Below are 17,111 nucleotides of genomic sequence, written 5' to 3'. Positions count from 1 at the left end.
GCCTGCCAATTCTCTACCCATGGAATGAAGATTGCTGATATGCACGGCACATGCTTTTCTGCCCAGGTTAGGATATGGTTTACCTCTCCCTGGGCTGCATGACTTCTGGTGCCCCCTTGGTGATTGATATAAGCCACTACTGTGGCATTGTCGGATTGAATCCTGACAGGACAATTCCGCAACCTGAATGTCCAGGCCTTTAGGGCTAGGTACGCTTCTCTAGAATGTTGATGGGCAAGGTCCTTTCTGTTCTGGATCATTTCCCTTGGACAGTCGCCTCTTCCAGGACTGCTCCCTAACCCGAAAGGCTGGCATCTGTTGTTACCACCTTCCAGTTAACTGGTAAGAAGGATTTCCCCTTCCGCAGCTTCTCGGATATCCTTCACCAACTGAGGCTCTGGCGCACTTTTGGCGACAAACGCATCGGGAAATCTAGCGCCTGGACCTTCTTGTTCCAGGCAGACAGGATACTGTTTTGCAGCAGTCTCGAATGAAACTGAGCATAGGGAACCGCTTTGGAATGACACCACCATCTTTCCCAACAACCTCATGCAAAGGCGAATAAAAGGAACCTTCTTCGCCCTGACCACCTGAACCAGCTCCTTTATGGTGCTGATTTTTGCGTGGGATAAAAACACCCTCTTCTGGGCTGTATCTATAACCAGACCCAAGTACGCTCGTCTTCTTACTGGCTTTAAAGAAGATTTCTCTAGGTTGAGGACCCAACCTAGGTATTCCAGGTAGTTGACTGTGGTGTCCATGCTTTGGTCTAAGCGGGCTACCGACCGGTCTATCAAGAGCAGGTCGTCAAGGTATGCTATAATTGTTATGCCTTGAGTTCTTAATCTGGCCAGAGGAAGGGCCAGAAGTTTCGTAAACACCCGATGTGCAGTAGCTAGACCGAAAGGCAGCGCTACAAACTGAAAATTAAGTTTTTCCACTTCGAAACGCAGATATTTCTGATGAGCGGGGAAAATAGGTACATGCAGGTATGCACCCTTGATGTCGAATGAAGCCAGAAGTTCTCCTCCTTGTAGGATGGAGACTACTGATCGGATTGATTCCATGTGAAAAGAGCGGATTTTCAGGAACCGGTTTAGATCTTTGAGATCTAGAATAGGTCTGACATCTCCATTGGGTTTTGGAACCATGAAAAGGTTTGAATAAAACCCCAACCCTTGCTCTTTCATGGGGACCACCATGATCACTTTTTGCGACAAAAGCCGGTCTAACGCTTGATGGAGAGACTGCTTTTTCTATGGATCTTTGGGAACATTTGACCTGAGGAAACGAGGAGACGGGAATTGTCGGAACTCTAGTTTGTAACCTAGAGCTATTGTGGAGACCACCCATCTGTCTTGAAACTCCTCCTGCCAGACCCTTGAGAACTGTAGCAGTCTTCCCCCCACTCAAGCGAGCGGGGGCGCCCCTTCATAAAGAGGCTTTAGCATTCTGTCTTGTAGGTTTCCTCCCCCAGGACTTCTTTTGACCCTGGGGTTGACCCTGAGGTTTACCTCTTGAACCTGATGGTGGAGTCCGTTGCGACTGCCTGGAGGCTGATGTCCCCGCCACTGGAGAAAGAAACCTTTTAAATGAGGGACGTTTACTCTTTTTCTTAACTGGCAAAAGGGTACTTTTCCCACGTGATATCTTTTGGATATATTTGTCTAAATCATCTCCAAACAGCCTTTCACCGCGGAAAGGAAACCCAGCCAGTAGTTTTTTGCATGGCGCTTCGGCTGACCAATTTTTCAACCATAAGATTCTATGCATATGCACCAACCCAAGCATAAGTCGAGAGGTCTGAAGAATAGAATCTCTAATTGTGTCAACTGCAAAACACAAAGCCCCTGGCAGCTTGGCTAAATCCTGGGTCTTCTGTTCAGGGAAAACCTTGAGCACCTGTTTCAAGTGGTCTCTCAAGGATTGACATACCCCAATTGCCGCCACTGCAGGTTGAGCTACTGAACCTGCCAAAGAAAAATGTTTTTTAACAGGAATTCCAACTTTTTATCGGTTGGATCCCTAAGCATTTGAGCATTGTCAACAGGATAAGTCAAACTTTTATTCCCAGAGGATATAGCAGCGTCAATTGCTGGTATACCCCACATCTTTGTAAATTTTTCCTCCATAGGGTAAAGTGTTGAAAACTTTTTAGGAGGGAAAAAATGCTTATCTGGGTGATCCCACTAAGAATACATAAGCTTTTCCAGTAATGAATGGACAGGAAAGGCACGCAAAGCTTGAGGAGGCTTTAGTGAACCCAACGATGGGCTTTTCAACTGACTCAGTTAAGGGTAGCTTAAATGTGGAGCGGACCATTTCAACAAGAGATTGCACCAGCAATTTCTCAGCCTGTGAAGCTGAAGAAGGTCCTTCCCCACTTCATCCCTCAGAAGAAGAGTCATCAGCCTCTTCACGGTCCCTTGAGGGGGAATCATCGTCCCCCTCCCACTGTTCCTCTGTTTGAGGGTCCGGGTGGTAGAAGGGGACCTAATGCATTTTCTTCCACTCTGAAGATGCAATTAAAGCCACTAATCTTTCCTCCAATCCACACATGGCTGAGGAGAAAACCTCCTCAGTAATATATACAGGGGCTGAAATGCGGGAAGCAGTTGCAACCCCTGACAATCCCGATGGCTCGCACTGACCAGCCTCCCTAGGCCGTTCAGGGGGTGGTGGTGTTGCAGAGCGAGGGTCCTCAGAGCCTGAGGGAGATCCCTTTGAGCCTCTGTTTTTTGGGGTATTTGTACCTCCCCTTCTGCCCATAGTGCTAAGCACAATTCACAATTGCAGAGGTACTACCAGAAAATGCACTGCCGCTGCTATCAAGGCTCAGCCTGATGCTTAAGTAAACATGCCCTGGGAATGCCTGTGTCACCAACACTCACATGCCCCGTCTGCTCTGTGTCCCTCCATTAGCTGAATGCACCTGCAAAAGGTGTACCCATAGCCTACACAGCCCTTACGTTGTGAACTATAAAGCACGTCAACGACGCGCTAAGCCCAACCACCCTCCCTCCGACTTCCCACCGTGCCCCCCCTCACTCTTTTAAAAATGACTGCTTTCCCGCGCAAGCGGGGCTCTGATGCGACCGGATCGGCATGTAGGGGGGACTGGGGTGGAGGAGAGCTGCTGGAAGAGAACCGCCGTCTATGGCGGTGGCGGCGGGAGCGGCGCAGCATGCCGCCGACTGGTCCATGCTGCCTTGGCCTCCTGGAGAGAAAGAAATACTTCAGTCCAGGTGGGGGGTGTCTAAAAGAAAAGCCCCCCCTTCCATCATCTTACCTGAGGCTTGGGACTGGAGGAAGCGTGCAGCTTGTACTGACACAGAGCGAGACTGACAAGCATGGAACTGGTACGTGCTCTTGACAGCCCCGGTGGCGACTTTAGGCATGTCAACATTTACTTAAAGGAGAAAACCTATAACAATTAGAAAATTCCTTAGGAATCTCCACTTACCTTATCCAGCTGCAGGGTTCTGTGGTAAATCAGACAGACCCAATCTTCACCACTCACGGTGGGCTCCATTTAAAAAACCTTTTTATTGGGGGTTCCACACCCTTGGACCCCATAAAGCACCCCACCAGGAAAAATGGCTGAAAAAACCAAGCACTGGATCCCGGGGTCCAGCTCTGTAAAAAGAGAAGCATTACAGGCAAAACCTTGTTTCTTCTGACACGAGGCCCGGGTACCATTCAATTCAGCCTAAAAAGATACTTTGAATGGATCCAGTTGCATAGCTTGCCCCAACAAAGGAATATTCCAGTGCAGCTCAACCTAGCACATCTTTACTCGTGACCAACACCTAAGACACTGGTGAAAAAACTGAGGTACTCCCAGTATAGGGAGCTAAACTTCCTGTCTAGGGTGTGCCAGTGTCCATCACATAAAGGTGCCTATATAACCCATACAGTAATTACTGTGGCTCTGTGTCCCCTGATGTACGATAAAGAAAATTCTAGCCCTAGACCTCCTCTAACTCAAAACATGTAACCTGTAGAATTTTTTGAAACGTCGCCTATGGAGATTTTTAAGGGTAAAAGTTTGTCGCCATTCCACGAGCGGGCGCAATTTTGAAGCGTGACATGTTGGGTATCAATTTACTTAGCGTAACATTATCTTTCACAATATAAAAAAAAAGGGCTAACTTTACTGTTGTCTTATTTTTTAAATCAAAAAAGTGTATTTTTTCCCAAAAAAATGCGCTTGTAAGACCGCTGCGCAAATACGGTGTGACAGAAAGTATTGCAACGACCGCCATTTTATTCTCTAGGGTGTTAGAAAAAAAATGTATAATGTTTGGGGGTTCTAAGTAATTTTCTAGCAAAAAAAAATGTTTTTAACTTGTAAACAACATATCTAAAAAAAGAGGCTCGGTCCTTAAGTGGTTAAGTGGTTAATATGTCAGTTGAATAGACAAGAACACTTACATTTCTGGAAAGATCAAGAGATATTTTTCTGCACTTGCTAAAAAAAGGTTTTTAGCCTGAAAAAGTTAAACTAATGCAGCCACATCTGAAGACTAGTATACTGCAATATGTTTTGTTTTTGGTTTAGATACATGTTGACAATCTGTCATTCACCAAAGCAGTAACATTAGACCATCCCTGGAACACTAATACCTCGTTTCCACCGAGCGGATCGGTTCGGGTCGGATCGGTTTGGAAGGCCTAGAATGGTCCAGCCTATTCAGGCGAGCATTTCCACTGCAAGTCGGATCGACAGGGGCCATACGTGGGTTTAGAAAAAATGCCGTCATGGCGTCACACGTCCACCAATCAGTGTAATGTATCGTAGCTCCGCCCTAACCGAACCGTTCCATTTTCTATGGCCCCACATCTGAAGCGGGACCCTGAATGGAACGGTTCGGTTCGATTGTATGGGCCACTTTCATAATGGAAACACCCAAAATAGCGTACTGTACTGAACCAAACTGAACCGAACCGATCCGCTCAGTGGAAACGAGGCATTAGCTTCCAGGGATCTGTGGAAGCCTAGGGTTCCTTCAGGTGTTGCTATGAGTCCCTAAGCAATCAACATTTTTTTAAAATAAGTAATCATTGACACAAATGTAAGGGTGAATATCCATCCTCACATTGAGCACCAATAAAAGCAGCAATTTTCCCACTGACCACCACTGTAATGGGGTCCTTCTCTTACAGACTGCCGGTGTATTGTGGTCCTTCTCCCAATGACCATCAGTGTAATGGGGACCTTCTCTTACTGACCACCAATGTAATGCAATTTCTAAGGGGCTATTCTCCACTGACCATCAATTTGAAGGAGAATTTCACTTACCACCAGTGTAAGGGAGCACTGTACTGACCACTTACGGGAACATTACAATTTCCACTGCATGCATTTCTTTTCTGTTTATTATTGTTCATTTCATATCATTACTAATTGACATATAGGGGTAGATTTACTAAACACTAATAGACAGTACACTTTGCAAGTGCAGTTGCTCCAAAGCTTGGAAACAATTGAGTACAGTCCATGATCCTTTTAATTGCACTAACATTCAAATTTTCAGGACAGGTTTTTAGGCTGTATCATCTTCAAGGTCCAAGCAATACTAATACACAGAGTTTTAGCAGAATACTTTGTTTGCTTGGACCTTGAAGAATAGGGTACACCCTGAAAGCTTGTAAATTTGGATGTTAGTGCAAATAAAAGTATTACAGACTGTACTCAATTGTTTCTGTTGCATTCTCCTCATCCAAAGCTTACTAAATGAGGTAAAGCTTTACTTTACAAAAAATAACCAATCACATGCAAAGAAAAAAAAAAAAACAGCATTTTTGCTCGCACACGATTGGATGATGGACGTCAGCAGAGCTCTCCTAATACTGTATACTAAGCTCTGGAGCAACTGCACTTACGAAGTACACAGTCCTTTTGCCTTTAGTAAATCAACCCCACAGAGTAGATGTCAAATATGCAACATACGCCATATTTCTTATTCGTTTGTTGTTATATGTCAACTTACTGATCATTCTAGTGCAGTGACTTGTAGATATGGCAATTAGCAGGGGTTTCCTGAAACTTGAAATTTAGTTTCCAAGGTTCCTCTATGCTGAAAACGATGAGAAAGACTAGGTTAAAAACATCTACTTCAAAGCCCTGAAGAAGAGGCATTTGTGTAACCCCCTGAAATGTGTTAGCTAACAAAGAATTTTATTTTACATGATTGTTTTATGGTGTAAGTTCACCCTTTCAGAAAAAATTAAAATGTAAGCTAACATCCTACACCCTCAGCGCCCCACCCCTTTCCACCTGGGCCCTGCTGTACTTACCTTTATAGATGATGAGCTGATGCAGTGGTCCTAGGATTTGAAATCGCTGTTCTTCTTCCCCTTCTTTCTGTAGGGCTTGCAGAATGGATTAGAGCTATATTGACTGGTCAAAGCAGTCACGTGCCAGCACTGACCAATCAAAATCACTCTGATCTATCCCGGGAGCTATACAGAAAGAAGGGGAAGAAGAGCAGGGATTTTAAATCCCAAGATTGCTACACTGGCTACTCGAGCAATGACAGCTCCTCACCCATAGAGGTTAGTACAGCAGTAAACTAGGGGGTGGGTAGGGTGTAGGGTGTTAGTTCGCCTTTTCATTTTTTCTGAAAAGGCATATAACAGAATATGTAAAAAGGAAATCAAGGCCACAAAAAACAGATTGCAAAAGATAGGACGAACCTAAAGAAAGTTTTCAAATATATTAATAGTAAAAAGGTCAGGTCTGAGCATGTAGGCCCTTTACAAAATAATCCGGAGTGGGTGACTGGGGACAGAAAGAGAAGGCAAATTTATGAAATACTTTCTTCAGCTCTGTGAATACAAGGAGCATAGGGGAGCTCATGTCCATAATAGCGATGGTATCGACGCAGCCCCAAATGAACCATAAAATCACAAAATTTATACGGTCCAGAGATATTTAGACAGAATAAAAGGTGGCTAAAGCACCTGGACCAGATGGCATACACCCACAAATCCGCTCTGTTATTTCAAAGTCATTGTTTCTAATTTTTAGAGACTCTGGCATAGTACTACTGGATTGGAGTAATGCCAATGTGGTGCCTATATTTAAAAAGGGGTCAAAGTCTTTACCAAGTAACTAAAGATCTGTTAGTTTAACTTCTATAGTTGGGAAGATACTGGAGGGCTTAATAAAAGATCACATAGATGAGTTTTTGTTAGAAAATAAAACATTTTAAGCAAAAGCCAGCATGGATTCATGAAAGACAGAAAGTGTCAGACAAATCTGATTTCTTTTTTGAGGAGGTAAGTAAAACCTTGGACAGAGGGGTGGCTGTGGACGTGGTATATTTGGATTTTTCAAAAGCGTTTGACACAGTTCTTCACACACGGCTAATGTGTAAGAAAAATCCTACAGGCTTGGAAAGACCAGTTTGTAAATGAATAGAAAATGGGCTAAAAGACAGAATTCAGAGAGTAGTGGTTAATAATTCTTACTCTGAATGGTCTAGGGCTGTCAGTGGTGTACCCCAAGGTTCAGTGTTGGGACCCTTACTTTGTAATAATATATATATAAATGATACAGAGTCTGGGGTAAAAGTACCATTTCAGTCTTTGCAGATGACACCAAGCTATGCAGTGAAATAACTTCCTTACAGGATGTCTCCAACTTACGAGCCGACCTCAATGCACTGTCTAATTGGGCAACTATGTGGCAAATGAGGTTTGAAGTGAGTGTAAGGGTTGTTTTTTTTTTTTTAATTAACAAACATGGTATACTTACACTGATCCTCTTCTTCTAGGGTGCCCTGGCGGCGCTCCTGACCCCTCCTCTTCATCGGGTGCCCTCACGGAGAGCCGCTTTCCATGGGGGCACCTGTGCGGGCGCGCTTATGAGTCCCGCTGCTGCGTCCATTGACACAGACCCCGCCTCCCGCTCTCCCGCTCTTGTGTCACTGGATTTAAATGACAGCATCGGCAGCCAATGGCTCCTGCTGCTATCAATCTATCCAATGATGACAGAGACAGCAGCTGGCTGGGCTCGTGCTCGTTGCTGGAATGATCGGGTTCAGGTAAGAAAAAGGGGATAAGCTCTGGGGTGCATCTGCAGCACAGAAATTTTTTTTTTACCTTAATGCATAGAATGCATCAAGGTGAAAAACCTTTAGACTTTACAGCCCCTTTAATGTTGATAAATGTAAAGTTATGCACTTGGGGGATAAGAATATGCAAGCATCATACATACTAGGGGGAGTGCAACTGGGGGAATCAATGGTGGAGAAGGATCTGGGTGTTCTGGTAGATTATAAGATTAATAATAGCATGCTATGCCAGGCTATGGTTTCCAAAGCGAGCAAAGTCCTTTCTTGTATTGGAAGATGTATGGACAGTAGACAGAGAGATATTGTTTTGCCCCTGTCCAAATCATTAGTAAGACCTCATCTGGAATATGTAGTTCAGTTTTGGGCACCAATTCATAAAAAGGATTTTGGGGAACTGGAGAAATTGCAGAGAAGAGCAAACAAACTGATAATAAGCATGGAGGAGCTCAGCTATGAGGATTGATTAGAGGAGCTGTATTTATTCTCTCTTGAAAAGAGGAGCTTAAGGGGGAATATGATCATCATATATAAATACATAAGTGGTCCATATAGTGAACTTGGTGTTGAGTTATTCACCTTAAGGTCATCATAGAGGACAAGGGGGCCCTCTTTACATCTGGAAGAAAAGGGATTTAATCTCCAAATACGGAAAGGCTTCTTCACAGTAAGAACTGTAAAAAATGAAAAAAAAAAAATGTGGAATACACTCCCTCAAGAGCTGGTTCTGGCCAGCTCAGTAGATTGTTTAAAAAAAGTATGGATTTTTTCCTAAATGCACATAATATAACTGGATTCCTCTGGATCAACTGTGGGTATAGGATATTGTATATGGAGGTATTCTATTTGCGTGTGTGTTTTTTTTCTGTGTTGGTTGAACTGGATGGACTTGTGTCTTTTTTCAACCAAATTAACGATGTAACTATGCAACCCTTTAATGAAACATTGCTTTGAAGCTACAGTATCTGTTGTACTCCAAACATGAACACTTTATCAGATCCAGCAATATAAAAGCTTTTACATGGTGTTGTAGCACACGGTCCTGGGTTTAATTCTCACAAATACGATTTGCATTCATTTATATGGTTTTTCTGTTCCACCACAACTGGACTAAAACAGACTGAACAAAAGAAAAAAAAAACAAAAACAAAAAAATGATACACCTGATGAAAGCGAGTTGATACTACTTACATTTTCACCCTGTCTGGTTTAATCTTGTTTATAACTAATAAAAACAGATTCAACCAAAAAAAAAAAAACCCCCAAAAAAAACAGATTTCTCCATCCACACAAGGTGGATGAAGGAATACCCTCTTCCAGGACATTGTATTCTGACAGCAGCACCTGCAGCTGTCAAAATACACTGATCAGCAGTTGCAGCCAATTGGTTGCAGCTGCTGATCAACAAAGGTTTTTCATTATGTCCCTTCAGCAGCAGTCGATCAAATGGTTGAGATGGGATGGCCACACGTTGATTGAAATTTATCTGGTCCCTGCTGAACCAGACAAAATTTTCGATCAGGGCATGGCCTTCTTTTTTTAGTCTATTTGTTTGTGTGACTATAGGGAGGATATGACAGTGTAATGAGATCCCTGAATAGATGTGAAAGTGGCCCGGCAAACCCAATACATTTATTTGGGGATTTAAAGTACAGCCATTTGCTCTCCTCTCCTGTGCACAACAACAAAACATTTCCTGATGCTATCATCACATACGCTGCCTTGGAGGGGTTAATAAAGTGGCGAAGTCAGCAGGATCCACAGGGTCAAACTGTTGGCTTGATAACGGAATAGAATACACAGAGCGCGCGGCGGGAATCCGCGGGGCTGTGGTACGAATAAACACCACATGTGGCCATGGCTCACAGGCAGTAATTGTTTTCCTGTCCCCATGAATACACAGAATATAGATTAGATGTCGTGCTATACATAGTTCAGATAGATGAATCAGACTTTTTTGCAGATTTTACAAACTTTGCAGAAAACGCTTCACCTCTTCGCTGGCGGCGGGCTGAATTATTGCAACGCCTGCCGAGTGCCAGTCTGCTAGTCAGCACGAGCTGCAGCACTTTTCTGCGGCTGGGCATTTGTCTTCCGGAAACGGGGTCAGGGTGGCATAACATATTATTACACATACAGAGGCTTGTTCATAAAGAACGGCACCATCGCTCCTTTCCATCTTGTCTGATCTCACTGCCAAATGTCTGTTGGCTCTCCTCCAGTTTATAAAAGTTTGACATGTCTTTCCAAATTGGTGAAATCCATCTTTAAAGGACAGGTGGTCTATATTCACTCATAGGTTAGCGCTTCACAGGCAATTTTAATTGCTTGTTCCTGAGGGATAAAACAGGTACTGAGCGTTTTCACCCTATAACAGAAAGTGCCTAAACACAGACCTTCATGGCAGGATCACCACGGATTCATTTAATATTAGCTGCAGGTTTAAGATGAATAAAAACAAGTTTTTAAATTGCATACATGTGTTAAAGTATTTAAAAGCTGAACTTCAGCCAAAATACACAGCTGAAATCCATAGAAGAGACCTGCCAAAGGATTTGTATTTCTGTTCACCCGGTTTTGTGATTTACACAGCTTTGCCCTTGGGCACAGCCCTGTCTGGCAGGGCAGGAAACCCAGATTTGTTTCTTCTGCAGTTTGGTTTTACTTGCAGGTTTTTTCCTTTCCCTAGGCCTGTGACTTGACAGTGAAAGGCTAAAGATCTCATCTCCTATCGGCATACCTCATGCATTGTTGATGATCGGTTATTTGTGCTGCTTATCCCTCCCCCAGTCTGAGCTCAGCTGTACAGAAAGGCTGATACCAAGTCCCATTCAGGTACTTACACTGCTTGCAGTACAGAGCTGCATTATTTTATCATCTATCACATCTGCCTAACGTTCAGCTTTAAAATAGTTCTAAAGTCTTAACTTTTTTTATCTTACTGTATTGCCTGCATTAGGGTAAAAAATGTTTAGGTAACAGTATCGCCCCTCATTCCCTTTATACTTACCTTCTCACTGGATTTGGCACTGTGCCTGTCTACTGCGGCTCTCTCCTCTTCTCCCAACTCTCACAGTGAGGCAGCAGGAACCATTGGCTCCTCTTGCTGTCAATAAAATCCTGTAACAAGGTAACTGGGAGCGGGGCTGAGCTATCTTAGATTTGGGAGCCCTCTGTGACTTCCTGATACTTCACAGTCAGCTCCCCACTACACACATGAGATTGAGTGGCGCAGGAAGATCAGCTCTTTTTTTTTGGGGGGGGGGAGGTTTGACAGGTACCTGCTCCCACTTCCATTTGGATCACCTAGGCGAGTGTTTGCCAACCAGTGGTCCATGGACTACGATAACATTTTGGTGGTCCCCAGGGGTTCTGCTGCAAATCAGAATTGTGGTGGATGTATACTGCTCAATGTTTCCAGTGTTGTTCTCAATGCACACCGGTGGTCAATACTGTCAGCACGCATTGATACCCGATGCCTCCTCTGTAGTTCCAGCTCCTGTGAACTCAGAGGGAGGTGCCGGGAGTAGTGCAGAGAGGAGGAAGGGACTTACAGTGCTGATCAAAGGCTGTGGGAGGGAGCACAGAGCTTGAGTACATGGCTGGATAAGGAGGGGAGATCCAATGATGAGTCTTTGTAAGGCAGCAGTGTGATCCAAGGGGAGGGGGGCAGAGGGATAGAGCATTGGGTGTATAAGGCACGTAAAAATTCAAGTTAGTGGTCCGCGAGATTCGAAATTGTGAGTTTAGTGGTCCGTGAGGTCTGAAAGGTTGGCATCCACTGACCTAGGCGATCCAAGCAGAGGTTCCCCTCTCCCCCTCCCTCCCCGCAATCTTCTGGGACACATCACAGGTCTCAAAAGACTGCGGGACCATTCACAAAGCATATGGACAGTGGGCAGCTGACTGCAAAGCCGCAAGCTGTCACAACCGGCTGCCCACAGTTAAGGTGCTGGCGCTGGGGACCGAAGACTGGTGACAAAAAAGGCTCGGGTGAGGACAGTGCTGAATCCTGGGACAGACGAATGTCTGTTTATTAAAAGTCAGCTACAGTTTTTGTAGCTAGAAAGAAAACATTTGCCTGGGACATAGGGGACTATAAATCTGGAGTAGTTTTTAGTTGGCAGAAAAAATAAGATACAAAAGAAAGAGATGGAAAACTATTGAAAATGTTATGCGCCCTGGGGACCTAAATTCTACATAATCTTTAGCCACTCTGCGGCTTTGCTGGAGAGCATGCAGAGCTGCTTCTGCATTGGCAGTCTGTTGAGGGTCCTCGTAGAGCTGGGACATAGCATGGAAGAAGGTACTCAAGTTGTTGAGAGATTGTCCTTTTGCTCCAACAGACTGTGAGCCCAGGACTGAGGCTCACCTTGCAACAGGGAAATAACGAAGCCCACCTTGGTAGTCTCCAAAGCGAAAGTCCATGGTTGCAGGGCAAAAAAAAGTTTGTAAGCATTACAGAACACTCAGAATTTACTGTGGTCCCCAGAGAATCTCTCGGGTGTAGGAACCTTGGGCTCTGGAGGCAACATTATCACTGTGGGTATATACGAAGTCCCAGTTGCGGTGAAGGCTGGATGAGCAGCAGGAGAGGATAGGGCCTGTACATGTCCTTCCATTTGGGTATAACCTTCTTGCAAGCTTTTAACGGCCTGAGTCAGTCCAGCAAGATGCCGACAAAGTTCATCCATTGGAGAGATTCCCTGCTCGGGCTCAGACATGGCTGTCTGGTACTGTCATGTACCAGATTGTAGAGCCCGTTATGCAGGGGAAGGCCTCTCTTACACCTCTGACTCAAGAACCCCCGATAGAGTAGACAGGGAGCTCAAGAGTGCAGAGTGGCACAAGTGCCTGGCAGGATCGCTGATGCAGGGGCTGGTTAAAATTCCGTAAGAGACTCTCAGCAAGGAGGATGGCTGGAACAGCAGGTAGGCTGAAGGCAGGATCAGACTGGAAGCAGGACTCAGCAGTCAGCAAAGAGGTGTTCTGTAGATCGGAACACAGACAGGTACAGGCAATCTGGGTCATACACTAGCAGACAGATCAGGATCAAATGCGGTAGCTGGAGGAGAGTCAAGGTACAGGCCGAGTCGGTAACAGGCGGGCAGCAAGGAGACCGAGGGGGAGACAGGAGTGAAGTCAGGACAAGCCGGTATCAGAGGCAGGCAGAAGGCAGAAGCAGTCAGGAACAAGCCAAAAGTCTACTGGAACAGGTATTCAAGATCAAAGGGTAGCAGGGGTCACAGGAAACACTGTAGACCAGACAGTCTCCTTTAAATAGCTGATCTGGCACCAAGAACTGTCACAACGTATGCGCACGCGCGTCCCCATGTGCGCACCGTCATTCGTGCATCTGCGCTTGTGTATGCGCCGTGCGGCTCTTCTTACTGGGAACCCGTGCACAGATGTTCTTTTGCCATTTTGGTTACTGGCTTGCCCTTCCTGACAGGGGTTCATTACGGAATTGTTGGTTTTTGCCAAAACGCATAACTATTTTTGGTTTGATGGAAGGTTCTACCTTCAAAAGAAGGGAGTGGCCATGGGTACAAAATTTGCCCCCAGCCTGGCCAATTTATTTATGGCCAAGTGGGAGGAGGATGTTTTCTATGTCCACAAGAGACCTGAACTGGTCTTGTGGGCCAGGTACATGGACGATATCCTCTGCCTGTGGAATGGCAGTTTGGAGTCTCTACATTCTTTCATAGGTTATCTTAATGATAATGATGACCTGGGTATCTCTTTGTCATTTGAGGCAAGCAGAGATAAGATTAATTTCTTGGATTTAGACCCCTTTCACACTGGGGCGGTTTGCAGGCGTTATTACGCTAAAAATAGCGCCTGCAAACCAACCCAAAACAGCCGCTGCTGTTTGTTTAGTGTGAAAGCCCGAGGGCTTTCACACTGAAGCGGTGCGCTGGCAGGAGAAGAAAAAAAACTCCTGCAAGCCGCATCTTTGGAGCAGTGAAGGAGCGGTGTATTCACCGCTCCTAAACCGCTCCTGCCCATTGAAATCAATGGGACAGCGCGGCTATACCGCGGCAATACCGCGGCTATAGCCGCGCTATACGAGCTGTTTTAACCCTTTTTCGGCTGCCAGCGGGGGGTTAAAACCGCACCACTAGCAGCCGAATACCGCGGTAAAGCAGCACTAAAAATAGCGCTGTTTTACCGCCGATGCCCCCTACCGCCCCAGTGTGAAAGCAGCCTTAGAGATTAGAGTTAAAAATCAGAAACTTGTTACTAGTACATATTTCAAATCCACAGATCAAACTAATTTATTCCTTTAGATAGCTGCCATCACTGAGCTTGGCTACACTCTGTACCACGGAGTCAATTTGTGAGATGTTGTAATTGCATAGATATTAAGGACTTTGATAAGCAAGCTGACATCATGAGATATTGGTTCTTAGAAAAAAGTTATGTTGGTTCCTATTTAGAAGCTGAACTTTATGGGGTTAGAAATTTAGATAGAAATGTCCTTCAAGACAAGCTACAACAGAGGGTTGAAAAAGATTTTTGGTGGTCTTTTTTCACATCCTTCTCTATTCAACATAGACAAATTAGGAATATTTTTAATAGACATTGGACCATTTTAAAGAATGACTGGCTATTGGGCCCTCTACTCTCAGATAAAGCGGGGGTTATTTATGGGGGAGTACCCTCTCTACAACCGAAGATTGCTCCCAATGTGACACTTCTAAGCTCCTATTTTTTCATAATATACAGTCAGGTCCATAAATATTGGGACATCGACACAATTCTAATCTTTTTGGCTCTATACACCACCACAATGGATTTGAAATTAAACGAACAAGATGTGCTTTAACTGCAGACTTTCAGCTTTAATTTGAAGGTATTTACATCCAAATCAGGTGAACGGTGTATGAATTACAACAGTTTGTATATGTGCCTCCCACTTTTTAAGGGACCAAAATTAATGGGACAATTGGCTGCTCAGCTGTTCCATGGCCAGGTGTGTTTTATTCCCTCATTATCCCATTTACAAGGAGCAGATAAAAGATCCAGAGTTCATTTCAAGTGTGCTATTTACATTTGGAATCTGTTGCTGTCAACTCTCAATATGAGATCCAAAGAGCTGTCACTATCAGTGAAGCAAGCCATCAGGCTGAAAAAACAAAACAAACCCATCAGAGAGATAGCAAAAACATTAGGTGTGGCCAAATCGACTGTTTGGAACATCCTTAAAAAGAAAGAACGCACCGGTGAGCTCAGCAATACCAAAAGACCCGGAAAACAACTGTGGTGGATGACCGAAGAATTATTTCCCTGGTGAAGAAAACACCCTTCACAACAGTTGGCCAGATCAAGAACACTCTCCAAGAGGTAGGTGTATGTGTATCAAAGTCAACAATCAAGAGAAGACTTCACCAGAGTGAATACAGAGGGTTCACCACAAGATGTAAACCATTGGTGAGCCTCAAAAACAGGAAGGCCAGATTAGAGTTTGCCAAACAACATCTAAAAAAGCCTTCACAGTTCTGGAACAACATCCTATGGACAGATGAGACCAAGATCAACTTGTACCAGAGTGATGGGAAGAGTATGGAGAAGGAAAGGAACTGCTCATGATCCAAAGCATACCACCTCATCAGTGAAGCATGGTGGTGGTAGTGTCATGGCGTGGGCATGTATGGCTGCCAATGGAACTGATTCTCTTGTATTTATTGATGTGACTGCTGACAAAAGCAGCAGGATGAATTCTGAAGTGTTTCGGGCAATATTATCTGCTCATGTTCAGCAAAATGCTTCAGAACTCATTGGACAGCACTTCACAGTGCAGATGGACAATGACCCGAAGCATACTGCGAAAGCAACCAAAGAGTTTAAGGGAAAGAAGTGGAATGTTATGCAATGACCAAGTCAATCACCTGACCTGAATCCGATTGAGCATGTATTTAACTTGCTGAAGACAAAACTGAAGGGAAAATCCCCCAAGAACAAGCAGGAACTGAAGACAGTTGCAGAAGAGGCCTGGCAGAGCATCACCAGGGATGAAACCCAGCATCTGGTGATGTCTATGCGTTCCAGACCTCAGGCTGTAATTGACTGCAAAGGATTTGCAACCAAGTATTAAAAAGTGAAAGTTTGATGGATGATTGTTAATCTCTCCCATTACTTTTGGTCCCTTTCTTATGTTATTGATATGCTCATTCACTGGGATGGGAAAGGTGTGCGTAGTCCTGCTCATATACTGTTTACCACAAGGGCATTATAGCAAGTATAATAATTCCTTGTGGTACAAGTGACAAAATGCTTGATCGAAAAGGTTCTTTGGATGAACTTAGAAGAAAAAAAAACATGCTTTCTTCCTACAAACTGTTGTAATTCCTGCACTGTTCACCTGATTTGGATGTAAAAAAAACATGCTTTCTTTCTACAAACTGTTGTAATTCCTGCACTGTTCACCTGATTTGGATGTAAACCTTCAAATTAAAGCTGAAAGTCTGCAGTTAAAGCACATCTTGTTTGTTTTATTTCAAGTCCATTGTGGTGGTGTATAGAGCCAAAAAGATTAGAATTGTGTCTATGTCCCAATATTTATGGACCTTACTGTAATAGGATACTACCCCACCCCTGTAAGAAATGCTCTATCTGCCATCTATATGGTAGGAAGAAAGCATGTTTTTTTTTTTCTAAGTTCATCCAAAGAACCTTTTCGATCAAGCATTTTGTCACTTGTACCACAAGGAATTATTATACTTGCTATAATGCCCTTGTGGTAAACAGTATATGAGCAGGACTACGCACACCTTTCCCATCCCAGTGAATGAGCATATCAATAACACAAGAAAGGGGTTCGGAGGACATAGTGTCTCTAAACACTACACCCGTTTTCATAATAAAGATCCTAATGGCACATGCTTTTTGATCACTGATAAATATGTACCCCCTTGAGGGGAGGTTCCATTAAAAGGGATGTTTCTAGAAACTCAGTGGATCCATGAGCTTAAATCCTATTTTTCCTTCCTGAATATGGAGTGGGACATCAATGCATTTATTAATAATGCG

Source organism: Aquarana catesbeiana, linkage group LG10 (genome assembly GCF_042186555.1).
Source record: "Aquarana catesbeiana isolate 2022-GZ linkage group LG10, ASM4218655v1, whole genome shotgun sequence".
NCBI classification, from domain to species: domain Eukaryota; kingdom Metazoa; phylum Chordata; class Amphibia; order Anura; family Ranidae; genus Aquarana; species Aquarana catesbeiana.
Note: the sequence above shows the minus strand (reverse complement) of the source record.